The sequence below is a fragment of the Dermacentor albipictus genome, chromosome 10, assembly GCF_038994185.2.
Source record: "Dermacentor albipictus isolate Rhodes 1998 colony chromosome 10, USDA_Dalb.pri_finalv2, whole genome shotgun sequence".
Classification (NCBI taxonomy): domain Eukaryota; kingdom Metazoa; phylum Arthropoda; class Arachnida; order Ixodida; family Ixodidae; genus Dermacentor; species Dermacentor albipictus.
The window spans coordinates 38,250,646-38,271,937 of record NC_091830.1 but is presented as its reverse complement, the minus strand read 5'-3'; the positions used below and the strand labels follow the sequence as shown (position 1 = coordinate 38,271,937).

Here is a 21,292-nt window from a genome sequence, read left to right as displayed (position 1 = left end):
ATCGAGCAGCGGTGGACGCCGGCGACATGTACTAATATGAAACACAAATTAACTATAAGCAAAACAACAATCAGAACGGGTCTTCGTTCCTTCCGAGTGCCTCGCGTTGATGCGCTACGGCCGCCCGCTACTGCACGACAGCGCCATGTGCCGGACTACCAGCGACGCACGGTCCCCTTCGTCGCGACCGTCAGCAGCAGAGCAACCGAACGGTGCGCTAGAAATTTATCAAGCGTGATGAGGTACCACGTGAGAGTGAGGGCGAAGTCTGGCGTCACTCGGGGCATTCTCGTCGCCAGTGCGCGGAGCGCGATAGCAGCGCCCCGGTGTGGCCCCGCCGCCGCTCCGGCCACTTGAGCCGTGGTCTGTTTACTTTTTTGGCCGACAGTACATTATGAGCAAAAAATCGAGCTGGGCAGGTCATGTAATGTGTAGGTTGGATAACCGCTGAACTATTAGGGTTACAGAATGGGTACCAAGGGAAGCGAAACGCAGTCGAGGACGGCAGAAGACTGGGTGGAGCGATGAAATTAGGAAATTCGCGGGCACTAGTTGGAATAAGGTCAGAGGTAATCGGAGATCGCAGGGAGAGGCCTTGGCCCTGCAGTGGACATAAAACAGGCTGCTGATGATGATGAATACCACAGTTTGCTTTTCCTTGGCTGTGCCTACAAATGCCTCATTGACAAATTTATAATTAGGATAGTACCTTTCGTGTTAGATAACTGTAATTAGCTAACTAAACCTTAGTAACGAAAAAATTAGTGGCGGCTACTTCACCGTACTGGAAACAATATGCACTAGTTCTCTCCGAGTAACGCATTACTCGTTATATTAAACCTTGGTGCATGATAATTGGGACACCCTGTATATATTAATGACATCTGCATACAAATGACGATGTTCCTATCCCTAATAAATGTTGCAACTTATTGGAAGAGTTTGTCCTTTCTTCTTAGTGTCGTTAGCATCGCTTACTGGAAAGAGAAGCAATACTGAGACACGTATCATTCCCGTGCATTTCACACGCCGTTGATAAAAACTGCTGAAGGGGTTACTGAAGTCGAGGTTCTTTTTTAAGAGTCAAAAGAGGATTCAAAGTAATTTGAAACAAGGTGAATATACAGCAACATATTTATTATCTTGGAATAGGCTATCCGTGCCTTTAGAAATCATTCGTAACTGGCTACCTCCTCCTGTTTTAAAAATATAATAAAACTTGTGCTGTGTGTATATTTAAGTATATTTTGTATGTTCATAGTATTTACAGCGGAAATTTAAAACAATGTTGAAGTGAGAATGTACGGATGAGGCAGCCGCCGCTGATGCTTTTATTGCGCTTGTCTCATATTGTCAGGATTTGCAAAAACAAAGCGAATATACACACACACACACACATATATAAATCTATATGAATTCAAAGTCGTGCACGTCCCCGCCAACAGTGATGCAGTAAGGTATTGGCCACAATACAATGTTGAGTGAAAAGGTAAAGGCAAACCAAAAGAAACATCAGATGATGTGGGTGACCATATCTGGTAATGACACTTTAAGTGTGTTTCGGGGGGGGGGGGGGGCTTGCCCCCCCCCGGGGATCTTCAGGGGGGACTCGAGCCCCGGAGTCCTCCCCCCGCGTAGTCGGCGCCTATGTATCCTGCCATTGTGGACGAAATACAATGGGGGCCCATGAGCATAATTAAATCAAAAGGTAGCCTATCCTCCTTATCTACGCTTAAGTACCGAATACCATACGGGTCCAGTGGAAATTCTTTATTGTCCTCTGTAATGTATCTCAGAAAAAACACCCTTCCAAAAAGTATTAAAAAATACGGGATCTATTGTCTCTGTTTGCAAATTCAACAGTGCTATACCCACAATATAATTCCATTTCTTAAAAAAACTTAACTGGTAATGTTCCGGCGTGCAATTTAAGAAAGGTTTTTGTTACTGGCTGGACTTGTATTTTCTTCTCTTTTTAAAACATCGATGCCTGGGCCTCCACTGTACAATAACCTGTACAAGGGCGATGGGAAAAGAATGTCGCACTGGACACACTGGGCAAGTAATCATCCGAAAACCGCAACGAAAGTCTTACACTCGATACAATCTTCGTAAAAACCGAGGGGCCCGATTTTTATTAATCATAAGAAGCGAACAAAGAACAAGGACATCGGGGAAATTACTCGTGCTTGCCAATTGAATCAGTGTTCAGTCACCTAATCTAATCAGGATCGGTGCGAATGGAAGGATCGGGTTACGTCAACACGTTGCCTTCGCATTGCCTTAAGTCGGAACACAAAGCGTATGAAGCCATGGCCTCGTGAGTCTGCGTCCCACAAGGCCGAGCACTACACTCCAAAAAAAAAAAAAACCATTGTCCAGGGGTGCTAGGCGGGTGAAATGAATACCGCAATTTCGTCGAAAACGCGAAACATCGATTTCGTTAGCAAATTAGTAGACCGACATACGTAGTTTCATCGGCCGTATAAATTTGAGTTTCGCTTGCTACTTTACCAAGCATGGCACGTGATACGCAAGCACGGGCAAACACATCTCACTCGATGACCGTATAAAGTTATTTCACTCACTCACTCGATGACCGCTACTTTAGCAAGCACGATATGTGATACGCCAGCACGGGCGAACACATCTCACTCGATGACCGCGGGCACCCGCTGACGAGACGCTAGCGTGAGGGGAGAGCTGCCCTTCGTGCTGCCCCTCGCTTGAACGCGAAGTGCGCGGCGAGAGCCCAGCGCACACGAATCCGGCAGCCCTTAGCGCACCTAGACTCTGTATCCAATGCAGATGGCTTTCAAGGTACGCCCCTCCCCCCTCAAATGCGCGCGACGCAAGACGACGCGCTTCCTCCTTCGCGCGCGCGAGTTCGAGCCACCATCCTTCCCGACTCACACTCGCACCCACAGGACACCGCGGCGTTATAGCACTTGGACTTTAGATGGATCACATCGACGTCGAAGACGACCGTCGAAATTCGCCTGGGGCACCCATATAATAGCTATCACAGTGAAAGAAATGAAGAGCGACTAATTTTGGTGCTAGGATTGCCTGGGCAATGATAGAGGAAGCCCATGTGACTTTGACCATCTGTAGATAACGGGGGCCCTTCAAAAAATAATGTTGGTATGCCCTATAAAGTATTCTTGCACTCGATTCCTAGCACAAGGGCGTTATCTTAACCCACCTTTCCAAGATAGACTCGCAGCTGCCGGCACTGTGGAACCTACAACCTTATTCTGAACACTTGCAGATACAAACAAAGGAAGACAATTTTTTATTGCAAAAATATTCCGCGTTGCTTTTCGCAAGAGCATGGACGAAACAAAGAGTACAATACAGTTCTTCCAGAACGTAGAGACTGACAACCGGTAAACTATGATCGAACATATGCATGAGTACAAACAATGAAAGGCAGAACACACAAACAGCAATTTTAGGCTGTTTAGACCAAAGCATGATGACATGACATTAGTACAGTACAACCAGCAAACTTTACTAACAATCAACTTGACCACACATTAATACAGCGACGTCCACCTTTTCAACATCTATCAGCGGTGTAGTCGGTACAGTTGTATACTGAGGCACTTGTACAGAGCATTGCTTCAATGGGCATTCTCAGTGTTCCACCATCAACATTTTTTAAAACACATTAAGGATCACAGCATCTATGAAAGCAGAGACTAGATTTTACACATCTTTCATTTATGTAGCACATTTTAAAACAGCAGTGCTGGTCTATGGTTACATTATCACAATAATAAATCACAGCCACTGTCGGCTGTTATGGAATGCACTTGGGCGAAAAGTGACTATACCCATATAGATAACCATCAACATAAAGGAATAACTGAGAAACGAGTATTTCAAGACCCAAAGTTCTCATTAGGTATTCCTGCTCTGGAACTCTCCCCTCTTGAGCAAAAACCACAACACAAAACCGTACCTTCTGTAAGGTAGTAATGAATAGGAAAAACCTACTGCCATCTGCTTTTATCAAAGTTCACTTAACCTATGTAAAAACGGCAGTTAAGAAAACAAATGCACGCACACATAATCAGGAACAGGAGGTCCCCATTAAAAGCCTCTCTTCAAGTACAGTCAATGACGTAATGACAACACAAGGAAGATGTGGTTCGGCATTTGTTACTCTGGCAGTCTCATTAGAAAAATCTGACTCGACTAGGCTTCAACATCAGCCTACAAGTACACTGCATTAATTTGAAATGGTGCCCAGGTGAAGAGCCACAATATGCTAACATTCCTGTTCTGATCCCACAGACAGTTTGGTCAAGCGAGTAAACTGACACACATGTAAAGTGATATTCAATGCAAAGGCAGCACCTTCCAAATTTGCAATATGACTGCAGTTCACTGATGTGGTTTGCATTGAAAAATGTAAAATTTTATCAAAATGATTTGCAGATTAAGAAAATCATTGGAAGATTATTACGCCATTGTTGAGGAGTGGCATGCACAAAGTATACAGCTTTGTGATAGAGCACCTGCAATTTTGTGCCTTGAAAAGGAACGGCTCGTATACAGTGTATAACAGAAGCTGACTGGCTCTGCCAATAACTGTTTCAATAACGAAGCTAGAAAGCAAAGTATTTGTTAACAAATAACTTTCAATCATAGTGCCCTGTCCATTCACCTAAGAATCAGAAGGTGCACAGAACTAAAGAAAGAAAATTTAGCAAATGCTTTCGTCACAAATTAAGATAGTGCCACTGGTCATAGTGAGAATGGACCAGGTCCCACAATGATGCCGTGTCTTGAGAGCATCATTCAGATGTGTTGGTTAACTAACCTGCACAGGCGGTCACCGGGTGGTTCTAGAAGTCTTGAAGGACTTTGTTGAGTGCCGGTGACCCTTGTTTTCTGTGCAGTAGGACCTCTTATAACTCGGTGCCCATATGGGGTACCTGGAATGTGGCGAACGCGAGGGTGATGAACTCTTGGAGTAATTTTTCTCACACCGCTTTGACTGGCGTCGTGATGAGGAACGTGGTGATTCAGACAGCCGTAGTGGAGTCGGAGGTGGCGGAGAAGATGGCAGCGGGGGCTTTCTGCAACTTTGGGAGTTTAGTGGTGGTGATGGAGCCGGTGGTGGAGGCGGTGTTGGAGATGGTTGTGGAGGTCGTTCAGGTGGTGGCGACACTGGCGGCGGAGGCACTGATGGTGGAGGTGGTTTGCTGGGTGGCGGGGAAGTCGGCAACGGTGGCATAGGCACTACTTCAAGTGATGGATGCGAAGCCGGCAATGGTAACCGAAAGGTCGTCGAAAAGGGGACCGCTCTGGTTGGTGGTCTTGTACCTGGTAAAGTAGCCACAGCCGGAGAAGTTTCATGTGATGCACACTGCTGATTCAGGCAATGCATCACAGGAAGTGGCCAGGGTGCAGAACTTTGAGGGGCAGCTACGAGTCCAGTGCAAAGTGGAGTTAACGGTGGTGATGGCATGGGCTGTTTTGGCAGTTGCACTGTTGGAACAGGATACATCAACTGCGTAGGCCCACATTGTGCTTGCTGCATTCCTGAGCACAGTTGTAAAAAAGGGGCTGCTGATGTTGAAACTGGCTGCTGTAGGAAAGGTTGCATTGGCACTGCACACGAAAGCTGTACTGACGACCGCACCACCTCTCCTTGCATCTGCATAGTAGGCTGTAGGAAGTGAGGTTCTCCTGAAGCTGTCACATACCCAGTATGGGTTGAGTCTAGTTGTGGATACATGTGCGCGAATGGATGTGCTCCCAAGGATGGCGTTGTGGAAGCAGCTGCTGACTTTGAACTCTGATGCATGTTGGGATATGTGAACAGTGGTCCCTCTGTCCAAGGTACTGGTGTTGCAGAAAGTGCAGCAGCTGGCAGATGCATATGTTTGCAACTGCGTTGACGTGTTTCTTGCAACGGGGCTTCCTGGAACTCTTCTGGCTGTGTTTGCGGATAGCAAAATGAACATCCTTGAGGTGGTACTTGTTGATCAAAGCCTGACTCAGCTTGTGGTGGCCTTTCAGGGTGTTCTGAAAAACTTTCTAGTTGCCGCACTAAAGCAGCAGGGTGTGATTCTGTAGGAAGTTGCATTTCTGAATATTGTGGTGGAGCTAGTTCTGCAAGCCACGATTCAGTGTTCGGTTGCCAATATGGTTGTTCATATGAATATTCTTCTTGCCATTCTGTTACTGAATGACCATAAGGTTCTTCTTGAGGCCAGTCTTCTAGTGCTCCAGCTTGTGTACCATATTGCATATATGGAACTTCGAGTATCCCACCTTGCTGTTCATATGAAAGTTCTTGCCACTGCAGTGCCTCTGCCATATGTTCTCCCTCCATCTGTGCTTCACTACGTGGACACTCAGATGAATGGCTGCCTTGTGGCGGCAATGATGGTTCAAGTATTGAATCTGATTGAGCCTGCATTTGTTGATATTCTAAGGGCAGTTCTAGTAGAGGAGCTCGTGGCTTGAACTCCGATCCAGCTTCTGGCAACATTTGTACATCTCGATATGACTGTTCAACTGGTTGCTGTGCCAGTGTTCCCATTGGCACGTTTGCTTCTGACTGCATTTGCGAGTCTTCTAGTATGTCTTGAGAGTTTCCAGGTGAATCTTCTAGTGCCCCAGCTTGTGTCACATTTTGCACATATAAAACGTCAAGTGTCCCATCTTTCTGTACATATGAAATTTCTTGCCACTCTAGTGACTCAGCCACTTCTCCCTCTGTCTGTGCTTCACTTTGTGGACACTCAGATGAATGGCTGCCTTGTGGTGGCACTGATGGTTCACGTACTGAATCGGATTGAGCCTGCATTTGTCGATATTCTAAGGGCAGTTCTAGTAGAGGAGCTCGTGGCTTGCACTCCGATTCAGCTTCTGGCAACACTTGTACATCTCGACACGATTGTTCACCTGGCTGCTGTGCCAGTGATCCCATTGGCATGTCTGCTTCCGACTGCATTTGTGAGTCTTCTAGTATGTCTTGCGAGTCTCCAGGTGAGTCTTCTAGTGCCCCAGCTTCGACTGGTTGCTGCGCCAGTGTTCCCACTGGCATGTCTGCTTCTGACTGCATTTGTGAGTCTTCTAGTATGTCTTGCAAATCTCCAGGTGAGTCTTCTAGTGCCCCAGCGTGTGTCCCATTTTGCACATACAAAACTTCAAGTGTCCCATCTTTCTGTACATATGAAATTTCTTGCCACTCTAGTGCCTCAGCTACAACTTCTTCCTCTGTCTGTGTTTGACTTTGCGGACACTCGGATGAATGGCTGCCTTGTGGTGTCAATGATGGCTCAAGTTGTGAATCTGATTGAGTCTGCGTTTGTTGATATTCCAAGGGCAGTTCTTGTGGAGGAGCTTGCGGCTTGAACTCTGATCCAGCTTTGGGCAACATTTGTGCATGTTCAGATGAATATTCAAATGGTTGCTGCACTAGTGTTCCCATTTGCATGTCTACTTCTGGCTGCATTTGCGAGTGCGTACTTTCTTTTCCCAGAGTTTGTGGCACTGCTAGTGCCTGTAATGCTGGTGGCGCAATCGAAGTAGGTTCGTAATAAGCCGGTGACTGTGAATATGCAGAATGCACTTGCGGCTCGGTAGGCAGAAATGAAAACTCACGTTCTTCTGGCAGCTGATGAGGCACTGATGTTACAAGGGGCACCTGTTCTTGTGATGGTGGTAAAAATGGAGGTGGCGCTGGATAACGCTGTGGGTACTGTGGTAGATCTTCTACTTGCCGAGTTGTTGGCGTGAAGACTGAAGGGTGCGACGGCATGTTCGGTGCCAGCAAGGGCAGCGATTGCACCACAGGTTTTGCAGATTGGACCATTAGGGGAGTTTCTGCTGCAAGAAGAGGTCCCACTGATGGTGATCGCATTGGAGGATGCTTTGCAGCCACACGCGATTTTTGTGCTGATGACATGTGTGGCCACAATGGTTGCAGTGGAAACCAGTAGGCCACTGGAGGCCAATAAGCGAAGCTCCCGGAGCCGCATCCTTGACGGAGTGCTTGGGACGGCTCTGGTCCTGCTGGCGCTGGCTCATTGTTTTGCTCAGGAGGGTCTGCTTGACTTTTCTGCTTGGACAGCACTTGCTTGCTTTCTTGATTAGCTGGTGTTTGTTTGTCACTTTCAGGATGGGTCACTTGCATTGGTGGCTGCCTTCCTATCGGAGATGACACTGACGATGGTGACAAGAGGACATCCGGCGAGAATAGTGGTGACAATACAGAGCTGGGAGAATAAACTGACTGCAGCTGCTCTGATGGTGCCTCCGGTGAATGAATGAAACTGCGGTCCCACAGCTTTCGGTTTGCAGCTAACCATTGTTCAATTTGGGCCTGCGATGGCACGCACTCATTCTTGTTGTCTTCCATCACTGTGCCAATTTCCTGCGATTCACACTTGACATTAAAAATATTTTTCACGTGGTTTCCTGCAGGGGTAGCTCCAGAAGTTCCATCAGACTGACAGCCAGAGGTGTCGACCAAGCCAGCTACTCTGTTGTCTGCTGACGAAATTCTGGTCATTCTGCCATCACTGAACTCTTGGCCAAAAGCAACGTACTTGTGCTGACTGCTTTGAAAGTCATCCGGTCGCAAGGTGAACTGCCCAACACAAGTACTGCGGAAGACAGGAGGTGCAAGTCGGGGGTCTTGCAGTCTCTCTTCACTCACAGGATTAAGAGGTATTATGCGCCCAGGCCACATATTTCGTTCAGATGGGTAGCTTCGCCCTGTCTCACTTGAAAAGGTAATATCGAGATGACTCTGCCAAGAGACGACACTGTTGCTGCTATACTGTGTTCCATGAATATGCCCAATGTCAAGTATGGTGCTATTTGCAAGCCGATTATTTTGACGCTTGTGCAGATGTGTGCCACCAACAAGACTGGCCTCGCGAAACTTGGCAACCTCGTAGGATGGTGGGTTAGCATGGCCGTTTTCAAGCAACTCCTTTTCTGTGCCAATTGGATTAACGTGCTCTCCACGATTAGAACTGCACTGCAACTTGGAGCCACTGCAATTTTCAACATTTACACTTGGCGAATGCCACTCATATTCAGATGGTGAGGGATCGGATGAAAATCTCGGTGAGAGAAATGGAATGTTCAATTCCGGATGAAGTGCAGGCAAACAATGTTCTGCATTCAAATTGTCATCTGCTTCGGAACATTCTAATATGTTGACCTGTGCAAGTGGCCATTCTTGATTACACTGTGTTTCTGGTTGAAGATCATTGTCCACGATCCTTTGAGGACAATGACTGAAACACACCGGTTTCAAACAATGCTCTTGGAGTTTACTTTGCCCTTCGGAGATACGCCCGAGCCGTGGGTCTTGCAAGTTTTCACTCCTTTCGGCAAAGATGGGTATTATACATTCAAGGTGCATATTTTCCAGAGCCATAGCCAGCCTCTGGTAAGTAGAAATGTGATCCACAGTGTCAGGATATTTCAATGAATGATTGGTCATAAGTGAATTGAAGAAGTTTTTTTTTATGAAGCTTCGTATAATTTATAAATATTCTGCTTTCGGAGCACAAAATTGTTCTTTATATCATACAGTGAAGTGCAGTTTTCTATTCCCTAAAGTTCTTTTTTTCAAAAAAGTTCTTACGTTGCTACTACGTTCCTTCAATCAGATTTAGCCTGATCAATCTTCTCAGGATACTCTGCTTTCCCATGTTAAATGTTCAAGCAGCTCTTTTTTTTTGAACTACAGCATACTTACATAAGCCCCACTGGAATCTGCTGTCTTATGCTCATTAAGTCCACTATTCTTGAATATTCACAGTGCTGGTGTTTTTGTCTACATCACAATGTAGTGCTCATCAATGTCACTATCGGATTCAGTCATCGACACTTTTGTAGTGTCACCGTCCTTGAGAAGACAACGAGTTTATGTACTCCAAAGGTGCTTATAAATATGCATGATACCTGAGGTGCATGTTGCAAAGGCAATGAACTTGATCATACACTTTTCGGTGACTTGAAAAGTAGACGGCATTCACTTTCAACAGTTGTCACGAAGGCACAGATTGGCTTTGAGAGGCCTGTTCAGGATTTCTTGACACAGACTTTGCTTTGGATCTTGGTGCATCATGGCATTCCTCACTTCTGAAAAAGAAGGCAACAGGAGCATTCAATAAGCAAAAGCTATGTCTCTTTTACTGAAGGAAATAAGCACAGCAAGGTATGACAAAAAAAATTACAGCAACTGAAGAGGAGCTTGCAACTAGAGAAAGAAGGAAGGGAGGGTAACAAGTTGCGAGCTTCCATTTTTCTACCCTGTAATGGGGTGGGGATAAAAGTCACCACACACCATACTCGCAACAAATATTTTATGGCAAAAAGTGCTTCACACACGTCAGCTAACAGAAAAGCAAATTATGGGGATTAACATCCCTGAACAGCACAGAGGTTTATGAGGGACGCTGCAATGTAGAGCTCCGGGTTAATTTTGACTGCTTGAACTGCTTCAATTTGTGCCCAAAGTGCGGTGCACGAATGCTTTTATACTACATTCTCATTGTGAAGTGGCTGCAGTAGCTCATTATCGAACCTGAGACACTGGGCTCAGCAACATGACACCTTAGCCAATGAGCAGGTTGTATCTTACATTATACCTGCGCTTACCCATGCAACATCCTGTCGTGGTGTTATGCTGAATATTATGCTCCTTATGTGATGCAGGCATACAGTATTTCCAACTCTGAGAATTTGTTGCTCTATGGACCAACGGGTGGTCCAACGACTGCATTGCATCGAACAGCAAAACATTAAATTATTAAGTATATTCTTCAAGCACATGCTTATGACTGACAGTTAGTTCATTATAGATGAGTGTTGTCAAAGGACTGACTCAGGGGTTAGTCTAGCCAATTTTAACAGACTCAGAATTATTCCATTATAACGAAATTCAAAACAAAGCGCGAGATAAAATGATCTACAAACAAAACTTCCTAGAACTGGGAGCTTACCTACAATATAAGAACATGTTCTGGGCCTAGTTGGTGTTTACTAAAGGACATGTTTAATGCAGAAACAGACTGGAAGAAAACTGAGACAGGTTGTAACTTGCAGCTGTAAAATGACAGCCAAGAGCATAGTTCCAGAGCAAGGTGGGCATTTTTCACCTTCTCAGCTAACCAACCCAGAACTCTTGAGTAACATATGATGCGAATCCAATTATTAAGCAGCCAAACGAAACGCCACCCTGAAAAGCCGAGGACTGTTAGATGCTTCGCTAATAAAAGGACTGAATGATGCAGCTTTAACCTCAGTCGTTTTCTTAGTGTGGCAAATTACAGCTCACATCGTTTTTCTTCACGTCTGTGTTTCATCTGTCTTGTAATAAGCACGTCCTTTTGCTCGAGTGCCATTCATCACACAATTTGGCTTCACACAAAGGTGCCTGTGGGGGCAGGTACATGGATGGATGGATAGATATTAGCAGAATCCCTTTGCAGCAGGACAGTGGCTGATGCTACAAGCCCATTATCTTTACTTTTCTTGTAAACTTATGTGGCCCATACGACTCATCGTTTATGTTATTAAAATTTGGAACCTGATAGAAATTTCTTGCCCTACAAGAACTTATGTGTTTTCATTCTGTGTGTTCCCTTCCGTTATGCCACAAATAATCTAGCAACCTTCTACTATTCTCCATTCAAGATTAATTTACCGTTCCTCTGTCATCCATAAAGCCCAATGCCTCAGGCATAGTAACCAGGACCTCATTTACCTCTGGACATATACCACCATGCATGTCCCATCAATGTATGTTCAATCACTTCTATGCTTTGTCCACATGCGCATCATCATCAGCAAACTTTTTTTTAATAAGGCATGTTTCAGTCATATTAATCTGGCTTTCAACAGCAGTGCATTGCCCTTTCAGTTGCTGAACAACAGCACTTGCTGATTTCAAGTTTTGCTTTTTTATTAAGTTCCAATTCTGGTTTCAACATTGTGCCTGTCCATTATGCCCAGCCTATGCCTTCTTATAAAGCCACATTTGCAGTTCTTTGCACCCCGAAAGGTAGTCTCCACATAACCCTTTAATTGTTCATGCTTGCAATGCAGATTTAAATCGCAACGTTGAGTTTCCACATGCAAGCCCACGAACAATAACTTGTTTCTACACACTTGGCACTTCCTCATACCAGCCCCTACACAGCGCTCTGTTTCATTATTCAGCATTTCTGTTACTTCTTTCTTTAAATACTTGTTCATGCTTTTCAATGCACTTTTTTCTGTCCAACTTATGCTACTAGGTATGTACATTCATCAAACTTTTGTGTTTCGGTTCCCACTATGGCAACTCTCTCATCACAGGCTCCCTTAAACATCATAAAGTCCAATTTCTGTTCACTGAACCTAACTCCTTGTTCCACCTCTTCTTTACAAATATCTGCCAGAATATGCATATATCACTGACTCCACGAACCAAACAATGTCACTAGTATACATCAAATCTGGAAGATGTTGCTCCAATTCCACATCATCATGCTTATAGGAGAAAGTGTAATCTGGCTTACTTGACCCTAAGCTCCTTTCCAAGCCTACTTTGTATACCATAAAGAGCCAAGGTGATAGGAGGAACTACAGCTCAAGCTTTTTCGAATGTTAACTATCTGCATACTAGGGAAGCGTTCTCATGCTACCTCTACTTCATTATTCTCATATACTGCCTTTGGAAGCATTGTTTTCCCCCAGACTTTTGTAACAAGTTCCATCACATTTCCATTTAGATTGTCACACACACCATTTACGTTTAGAAAAACTAACTATGGAGGTCTATTCTCTGCTCGTGCAATTTGTATAGGCTGTGCAATTACAAATGGTGTATTGTCTACGTGCTTGCCAATCCTAAAGCATCTTGGTCTGTTCTGCAGTTTTCACACTGCCTCCTCCTGTTCTGCCCATACTTATTCTTCAAATTTATGCCTTGCATTGTAACTTGTATACTGCTGACAATTCATTAAGAAGCCCAACCAATTTAATGTTGGTTTTCTTTTCATTTGTAATTTAGATTCATTCTACTCTCATCAATTATCTGCTATTTGCTTCTCTATACTTTTTTTTCCAGTGATTTTACTAAAGCTTCCTTCCTTTATTGCTTATTGATTTTTATGTTCAGTATTAGGTACAGTCCAATAGCCTTACATTTTGATGTCTTCTCTTCCACCTTTGTACAGTGAGGTTGTCTAGTGCTGTGAAGTGCTCGGATCAGGCCAAGTGGAGACTCCATGAAGATGAGGAAGATGACCAAGACTGGGGGTGGGAGCTGAAAAGAAGAGGAAGGTTAATAAAATGGTCAAGCACATTGCTTCATTCATATTTAGGTCTTTAGCGCAGCGATTACAAATTGAAAATGATGTAGGTCCACATTAAAACTCGGTGAAACTACGATGAACACAGGATTGTAGAGCTAATAGATCAACACTGAAGGGCCAGCTGGCTTGGAACCCAGCGCCAGCTCAATGGAGTTCCTCATTTAGCTAGCTACCAAGCCAGGCACAACAGCCACAAGACTACTTGCTGAAGATGCCACAAAAATTTCACAGCATAAATTCTGCAGCTCCTTCCGGTTAAGTGCAAACTAAAAGGCAAATTCAAATTATGTGTGCCATGGTGCAAGTGATGCAGCATAAAAACCACCTGCTAGGAAACATTATAAAGACAAAAAAAACTCAGTGCCCTTCCTCTCTGTGATGGATGACCATCGAAGCTGTGTACGTGGGCCCCTTAATGGCAAACTGCACCTCCGCCGCCGGTAGGCACGGCACTGCACTATTTTTGGGATCGGACCCCATTTGGAGAGTGCATAACCCCTGCTTCATCTCTGCCGGGGGTCGGCCCGGCATTGCACAATATTCGGGATCGGCCCATGTATGGGGAGTGCTTAACGCCTACTTCACCTCTGCCACAGGTCGGCCCGGCGCGGCACCGTCCTCGAGATCGGCCCACGCATGGGGAGTTTTGTGTCTACACACGGACGCGATCCTGGGGGTCCTAGCCCTTATATGGCCCCTCACCAGGTCTGTCTGGCCATTTTGGGCTGAGAAGCACAGAACATACAATGTGCAATAACGATCGTGTCTGCAAAGTATTACATCGCTACGCGCCGAGGAAAGATCTGAAATTTGAAACCTAATGTCATTTTCCCTTCTCCCGGCAGCCGGCGCGCCTACGTACGCGAATTTGTGCTGTGACGTCCCTCGTGGCGATATGCCACTTCCGAGAAATATTCAAGCGAACTTCTGTTCTTTGAGTAATATGTTGCTTAAATATACGAACTAAAGCTTACAGAAATAATAAAACACACAAACCAAATGCGTGCGTGTTTTTGTTTTACTTCGCACCGCAGCAAGTGAGATGCGCTTCCGTTTCGTCTGCTTGTCGCAGACACTAAAACTATATGTCATTTTCTACCGCGTTCCAGCGCGGAATCATGCTCTGTGATCCACTTGTGTCTCCCTCAGTATTTGTGTAGCACTGATTTACACCATCAGTCAGGTGTCCTCGTGCACAGCGCGCAAAATTGTGCTCTACGCGAAACGAGACAATCACAACAGCTCGCGCGCAACGCTGAAGCGCACCAAGCCGAAAAAAATTAATAAAAAAAGCCAGGAGAAAAAATGGCTGTGGCTTAGGTAAGGTTAAGCCCAGGATGCGAAGCATACTAGCCTTTATTTTAGTAGTTGAACCACTGTTTAGCCTGGTGAACTGCTGTTGCTTGGCTATATTTGGTTCGGCTAGATGAAGAAACAACTCATGCGTTACTCTGCTTAGCCTTCAAGAGTGGAACGCGACAGCGTTCCCGTCGACCCGCCAAGGGGTGTAAGACAATGGGCTACAGGGCAGCGACTACGCGCCCCGCATTGGACGCGGTGAGCGTCGAGCAAAGCAGCGTTCGGCGCGGCAACGAAATGTGCGCCTGAGCAAGAGACGCACGCCTTAGAAACAGCTCGTTTCTAAGGCAACACCGCATTCACTAGAGGCGCTTTTGTACCGCTTTGAAGCATCGTACTCGTGGCTCAGTCGAGGAGGAAGGACGCGTGATGGCTCGCTCCGTGCGAGGTTCTTTGGCGGCCGCCGTTGGCCGCGGTGACAAGTTTTCTTCTGCACCCTCGGATTATAGGATGTTGCTGCCAACATTGCCTTCAGGCGAGAGCATGCAGCAGTGCGTTTTTTTGCACGGGGACCTGGCAAGAAGACCATATCGGCTGGAAGATTTTCGCGAGCCATTGGAGGAAGCCGGTATCATCAAGAACATCACGGGTATTGGAGCCTACCAGATGAATCACGTCTGGCTAGTCAAGTTGCGCAGCAAGGTGGACAAGGATGTTCTCGTGAAAACGGGTGGACTTCAAGTCAAGGGCGGCTTCTGCGCTGTCATTGACCCCGTGCAACAGGACGTCACCGTGAAAGTGCACTGGGTCGACTTTGCTGTCCAAAGTGAGAGCTTTCGGCAAGCGCTGAGCAGCTTTGGTGACGTGCTAGACGTGTCGAATGACAACTGGTCCGTCACCGGTTTTGAACATGCGACGTCCACGACGAGAGTCGTGCGAATGAGACTTAAGGAGGGTGTTGAGCTTGATGACCTGCCTCATCTTTTCAAGTTAGGAAGTGGCACTGTACTTCTTGTGGCGCCGGGCCGGTCCCCGCTATGTTTGAGGTGCCGCCGGCAAGGACACATTCGACGGGACTGCCAGACGCCACGTTGTGGTGTGTGCCGGGCGTTCGGACACGAAACCAATGATTGTGCAAGGAGCTACGCTAGAGTAACCAAAACGGTTCTCCCTGCAGAAGAAGACCAAGAGAATATTATGGACGCGGAGGAGGCCGAAAAGTCTGCCCCGAACAGCAACACCAAGGAACGCGAAGACAAGGCCCGAGAGACGGACGCCGAGAAAGCTGGAGGGACAACACCTGACAGCCGCGAGTTGACGAAGACAACTGAGGAACGTGCCGAAATAGGCGACACGCAAGAGCCACTGCCCTTAAGTCAAGCAAGTGAAGAGGAAGACATGAGCGACAGCACCGAGATCACTACGGCCGAAGATCAAGCAGACGCTACGGGGGCGACCGCGGCACGCGGGAAGCGTCCCAGAACAGGCATTCCGAAGTTGACGGAGGACAGCACCGAACGCAAGGTCAAACGCCTGGAGCGTCAGTGGCATCGCGTTGCTGGCGCCAAGGGTAAAAAATATGTCCCCGAAGTCCGGTCGGCGTCTTCGTCGCCGGTTCGGGGTCAGGGGCGCGACAAGTAATACCCCGGTATTCCCACTGCAGGGTAGAACCACGGTAAGCGGTGTACTGGTGGTTCGCGCTTACAATCACCATGATTAGTATATCTGCACCATTACGCATCGGTACGCTCAATGTACGGGGTCTAGGGGCCAGCCGCAAGCAATATCAGGTCAAGCGCATAATGCAAGAAAGAGACCTAGACTTGCTTGCGGTCCAGGAAACTAAGATTAGCAGAGAGGAAGCGACCGAAAGCTTGGTAGGAAAATTTTCTTTAAGGTACAATGTATGCGTGAGCCATGCGGTGGGAACATCAGCCGGGTGTGTATTGTTTGTTAAAAATTCAATTGGCATTGTCGTTGAAACGGTTACAAGTTGCTCGCAAGGACGTTTTGTTTTGTGCGATCTTTCTTACGGGGAAGCGAAATTTAGAATTATTTGTGTCTATGCACCTACAAAGCCGCATGAAAGATGTCTGTTCTTTCGCGAAGTGAGTATGTATTTTGATTGTGAGAGGTGCTTGATTGTGTTGGGTGACTACAATTGTGTCCTTAATCAGGAAGACCGTTCAACCACTGCTAGTGTAAATGATGAAAGTGCGGTGTATCTTAAAGAATGCGTGAGCAAATTCTCTTTAAATGATGTGGCACAGTTTGCAAGAGGTGGAAGTCGCCAGCACTTCACACACTTTCAAGGCACCAGCCATGCAAGACTAGATCGAGTGTATGTGAGTTCGGAGATTGCGCCTTTTTGTCAGAACTATGATGTTGATGCCGTTTCTTTCAGTGACCATTGTTTAGTGATCTTCGAGATCGGACAGAAGCAAAAAAGGAAACTTGAATGGGAAAGGTGGAAATTGAACGCCAAGCTTATCAAGGATGACGTGTTCATAGATAAAACAAAGAAAGAAATAGAGCAGTTTTTTAATGACACACTACGCAGTGCCGCAGAGAAATGGGAGTTATTTAAACAAAGGGTTCAATTGAACGCTATAGAAAGAGGTGGGCATATAAAATATCAAGCTCAAAAACATGAACAAGGTCTGCGGCAGGAGCTCGAGGACTTAGTGCGAATCGAAACAGCTAATCCGGGTTTGGTGACGCAAGAACTGCAAGTCATTAAAAGAAAACTAGAAAGCTTAGAGGAGGATAAATACAGAGGTGCAATTATACGTGCACGTGCTGAAAAATATCTCGCGGGGGAAGTACCAACAAAGCGAGCTTTATCAGATGAAAAGGCGTACGCTCGAGGAAATGAAATATTGGAAATAGAATGTAATGGTAAGATATCCAAAGAACAGAAAGTTATCATGACGGCATTTGAAAGTTACTATAGAGAATTGTTCGCTTGTCGTGAGCCAAAGGTACCGGGCTATGAGGATGACTTTTTGGCAGAAATGCCTAGGCTAGGCAAAGAGGAAACGAAGTTATTAGAAATGAATATTAGTATCGAAGAGATTGAGAGGGCTATTGAGGAACTAGGCTCGGGCAAATCTCCTGGTCCGGACGGGATTAGCGCGACATTTTACAAGGCGTTCAAGACGGATATGGCAATAGCATTGCATGAAGTATTTTCAGAGGCACTCGAGCGGGGGTCTTTACCTCCATCGTTCAATCGTGCCCACACAGTACTAATCCCAAAAGGCAAAGATAGAAATACGTTACTTAAAGTAACAGGATACAGACCAATCACGTTGACAAATGTAGACTACAAGGTTTTCATGAAAGTTCTAGCAGCAAGGCTGCAGGGAGTTATACGGAAGTTAGTTGGGCCGCATCAGACATGCGGCATCCGGGGTAGGAAAATAGTTACAAATATTCATACAGCCAGAAGCATTTTAGAATATTGCGATAGCGCTCTCCTCAAGGTAGCGATGCTGCAAATAGATCTAGCTAAGGCTTTTGACATGGTACCACATAGTGTTCTCTTTTTATTAATTAATTATGTAGGACTTCGTTCCGTCATATGTAAAGGCATCAAAATGGCATATAAAAGCTCATGTACCAATTTAATTGTTAATGGTGAACTCTCACAACGCATACAAGTACTCTCTTCTGTTCGACAGGGTTGTCCGTTAAGTCCTTTACTTTTTGCTTTATTTTTGGAGCCGCTCTGTAGAAAAATTGTTAATAGTACAGAAATCAGGGGTTTTAAGATACAGTCCTGTGAAGTACGTGTTCTTGCTTATGCGGATGACGTTGCCCTATTTGCTGAAGATAGGGAGAGTGTTAGCGCATTATTAAGAATTACTGAAAGGTTTTGCGAGAAAAGCGGTAGTGAAATCAATAAGCAAAAGTGCATTGGTCTCTGGCATGGCCACTGGAGTGTCACGCCCGGTGTTTTTGAAAATATCCGGTGGCTCACGACACCTAGCTCTTACCTGGGGGTGCCTTTGGATGGGTATCGTGAAAGCGAGTCACTCTGGCTCGAAAAAACGGATGAAATGCGTGCGATGGCCGATGCATGGGGTGGCCGCGAATTGTCGATTTTTGCACGTGCCACTATTTGTAATGTTTTTCTCGCTGCGAAAATTATGTATCTTCTGCAGGCACTGTATTGTACACGTAAGCACATTCAAAAATTTCACCGTATTTTTGCCACGTTTATCTGGTGTTCTACGTGGGAGCGAACATCAAGGACAAATTTGTTTCGTCGAGTAAAGAAAGGTGGTCTGTCGGTGTGCCACTTGTTTCTTCAGCAAGTTGCATCACGTTTCATATTGATAAGGGACGAAAGAGACCCGTTTTTGTGCAGTTTTTTTCAAACTATGTTAGCAGATTCTATGCCTGATTTTTTTGTTTCTTCAGCCATTGGCCCTCATTACACAATTTCAAGGTTCTTGCGTGAAGTTGTAACGTCCTATCGTTTCCTTAGGGCGCGATTCTCTCTTGAGTACCTCTCCAATGTAAAAAGAAAGCGTCTTATGAAGGATCTCATTGAAAGTGTATTCCCTGTTCCATTGTATCGGTTAATGTTTCAAGACGGGCCTGGGCAAGACGTACTTAAAAGGGTTAAAAATATGTGGATACCGGCAAACGTTAAAACATTCTTCTTCAAGCTTCACACGGGAACCTTGCCTGTTAAAACGTGGTTGGAGGAAAGAGGAATTTATGTGCCACGGGGAAGCAGATGCTTTCTGTGCAACAAAGCTGAAACGATCGAACATGTTTTCATTGATTGTAATAATGCCATATTCTTTTGGGATATATTACAGAGAACGTTAAAGATAGACCTACCCCTCAATCCACATGGCATTCGTTTTTTACCACCTGAACACGATTTTGAACAGATGGATGTCATCTTTTTACTTGGAATGCACGCAGTCTGGCGTAGTCTGTTGGCATATAGACATTGTGATGTTAACGGCCGATCTGTGTATGAATATTTTGTGGAAATGGTTGTGAAGGTACGTGACGTGTACAAGACGAAGGACTGTGATGAAGCTGTGGTGTCAATGCTTGACACTTTGACACGTATAAAACGAGTGTGATCTAGGATCACAAACTCTTTTGAAGCTTGTAGCCAAGCTGGAAATAAAGGAAAAAAAAAAGTACTCGTGGCTCAGTGGTAGCGTCTCCGTCCCACACTCCGGAGACCCTGGTTCGATTCCCACCCAGCCCGTATTGCAAGAGTTGAGCCAAAGCCACTTCTCCTCTGTCGTGACGTCACGGTGTCACGTGGTTTCATGGCGACACCGCCGCGCCTGAGGAGCTGGGTTGAGCTCTCGTAATATGCTTCGCATAAAACAGTGAAGGCGGGGCCCGCGAAGTATGCGTCATGCCATCCTCGAGGTTCGGTGTGGGAGAACAGGGAAGGAATTTCGCTTGCGGAAGCTAGACGGGGCAAGTGAACAGTGTCGCGCTTGGCAGTGTAGCTCGCCTCCTGAAATCATGGGTTTGCGGCACTGAAATATTTCTATCTCGGCTATTAAAGAGCCGATCTGAAAAAAAAAATTTGCGGCAGAACGCTTCCTAGAGGACACGTAACCTCCTGCGTATAACCAAATTGAGCTGTGTGGCCAGCCAGCCAGCTGTGGAAGACGCCGACGACGCTGGAGCCATCCCTGATGATGATAGTGTTGCGTTAACGCAAGGACACAATCCTGGGGAAAGTAGCCTTAACAGCTTCGCTGTAAAAATTTTGGCGAGAAAAGAGCAGTTCCAACTTCTATAGAAAGCCAATGGGTCACTGGAGGAGACAAGATCTTTTACGAACCTTTCTTTGACATTCAGATTGTGGAATGCACTATAGCAATCAATGGGGTGAGTGAAGGAAAAGCAAACTCGTTTTTGTTTCACACTCCCATAATGAAGTGCCACTGCATACATAAGCACAAATGTAGCAGTTTTCTCGACTACTATACTGAATAATGACTAGTTTGAGCCACTGCTACAAAATTTTGAGAAACATATGTCATGCTTCGTTTGTTGCTTGGTATGAGCAGGCCTCGTCAAGCACGATGGCAACATAGGCAGATTAGGCCTGCCAAATGCATTCTACTGTGTTTGAAAGAAATTGTTACAGAAACCACTAACACCGTGGAAGCATCCCAACGGGACAGCCAAAAAGCTGTCGTGGAACTGTACCAAACACACAACTATGGCTTTAGACAGCGGGGTTTGTAAAAACCTAAAATTTATACCGAACCCATACCCAAGTGGTGCGACTACCGAATAACATGCAGCTGGTCCAATAGGCACCAACGTCCTGCATGAAAGAACCATAGCAAACAGAAAGCCTAAATGGGGGCCTTTAAGGAATAAAACTGAACTGAACTGAAAGCAAGCTGATGTTGAATGCACTTAGCACTTATGTGCTAAGTGCATTCAAAGTGCACTCAAAGGGCAAAGTGCACTTAGCAAAGAAAGCACTTATGTGCATGGGCAGCGGCAACCTCTGATCGAGCTGATCGTCGCACTTCTGCGGGCCACTTCTGCGTGCCGAACGGTACAGGTAGCACATTTTCAGCAACCATGACATCGCCGGCGTCTCTTCGCCGGCTGCTTGCCTCGCACGCACGCACGCA

General features: G+C 45.8%; 1 long non-coding RNA gene across 1 annotated transcript in view; it reads right to left on the bottom strand.

Moving 5' to 3' along the window:
* Window positions 1-3,272: 3,272 nt before the first annotated feature.
* The window catches only part of LOC135911879 (uncharacterized), a 30,662-nt gene continuing 12,642 nt past the window's right edge, over window positions 3,273-21,292 (bottom strand). Inside the window, exons 2-3 of the long non-coding RNA XR_011509120.1 lie at window positions 13,180-13,300; window positions 3,273-10,128 (exon numbers count right to left, since the gene is read on the bottom strand). This is a non-coding gene — a long non-coding RNA (uncharacterized lncRNA). The remainder of the gene's footprint in view (window positions 10,129-13,179; window positions 13,301-21,292) is intronic.